This window comes from Sphaeroforma arctica (assembly GCF_001186125.1).
Source record: "Sphaeroforma arctica JP610 unplaced genomic scaffold supercont1.6427, whole genome shotgun sequence".
Taxonomy (NCBI): Eukaryota; class Ichthyosporea; order Ichthyophonida; genus Sphaeroforma; species Sphaeroforma arctica.
The window spans coordinates 1-1,658 of record NW_014034131.1 but is presented as its reverse complement, the minus strand read 5'-3'; the positions used below and the strand labels follow the sequence as shown (position 1 = coordinate 1,658).

General features: G+C 40.6%; 1 pseudogene across 1 annotated transcript; it reads right to left on the bottom strand.

Moving 5' to 3' along the window:
- Positions 1-1,335: 1,335 nt before the first annotated feature.
- On the bottom strand, positions 1,336-1,541 carry SARC_15614 (hypothetical protein; annotated as a pseudogene; the record flags this gene model as incomplete). Its single annotated transcript has 1 exon — positions 1,336-1,541.
- Between the last annotated feature and the right edge of the window lie 117 nt (positions 1,542-1,658).

The following is a 1,658-nucleotide window of genomic DNA, read 5'->3' as shown; positions in this document are numbered from 1 at the left end:
TATATATATAGCATAAATAAACATACATCATGTCGAAGAACTCGACGTTTGACGAGCTATTCTCTCATGATTGCAGTTGCTATGGCCTAATGATATGTATGTGTGTAATTATCTACGTAGAAGATGGCGGTATAACATAAGTTTGCTTCCATGAGCTGTTCTATAAATAGCTGAGCTACATAACGCCTATATCCAAAAATCTGACAATGACAGACAGTTATCCCGTGAGAACTGTTGCCTTAGTTAAACAATATATATATATACGCAGTCACGTACACTATAGCAACAATAACAGCAGATGATTGCTAAAAAAGAAAAACTGTTCCATAAAAGAGATTTTTACCTACCTGCTACGTCAGAAAACTTGACATTGACAGCCTGTTCTCCCGAGATGACGGTTGCTTTGGCTTTCCCTATACCGAACATACCCCCTGGCCCTCCCGCGGCAGGACCAGGACCATTTGCACCCGCCGCGCCTTTGCGCAACCTAGAAATGGGATGAAATAGATGCTGCTTTGAGACATACGCTAAAGTAAGGTGGCGAAATCAGATGGATTTAGGGTTTTGGGGGTTTAGGGTTATTAACCCTCTTTCCGACGTATGTATGTTGGGATCATCTTGGAGAACATGTAGAGTTCAGACTTTCGCAGACACTTAGGCAACATACGACAAATAGGTTGCCACGAAGAATGCAACTATCACCCAACTACAAATGACCTTCTAAAACGAAGACTTCTATAGCTCTCGTTCCTTAGCAACGAGCATTCGGTTGTCACGCGCACGCATACGTACACGTACAAGTCATGAAAATATTTCCACCAACACCAACACCAACACTCGCCAATGCACATGTAAATCACACAAATATACAGACCAAGTATTCGGACAACCTATACGAAGGTGTGTCTGCGATGAGAATACTAGGCGAATATGTGTATGGTGGAGCTTTCGCTAACGAAAGCACTAACGAAAAAGGCTACACTACGGATGTCTTTCGCACGCATACGCACATGTACGGAACACACACATACATTAAACTAGACAGATGAACCCACGGGTATGCACAGATGTCCTAACAATACACATGTGTGTACCTAAACACTAACTACAAAAGGTATATCGCCGAATAGTATGAGAAAGTAGGCAACACAGAGCAGAGAACATATCCATAATGGAGGATTCGATATTTGTACTAACGAATGTACAGATACTTTTCACACACATCATACGCACATATACGGGATGTAAAAACTCATTTTGATCTACGCAGATGAACATATATAACCACACACAATAACATAGACACCACACGAATACGAATACAACTGTACATACCTAAATATGAAGTATATAGGAATGGCGGCGATGAGCATGATAGGTAACCAGCTTGAGAACAAATCCTTGAGGGAGTTTTCATTGTCGTAGAACACTGGGGTCCAACTGTCTCTGGAGATACCCATGTCTGTGTGTGCATTTTTCAGCTTCTCTTCAAACGCTTGTACTGAGGCTATGCGGAACCAGAACTGCCTACCCGGTGGCATCTGAAATGGAAATACAAACATTGCCCAATTTTAGATAAATATAGATAAATATATGCATATATATATATATATATATATATATATATATATATATGTGTGTGTGTGTGTGTGTGTAGT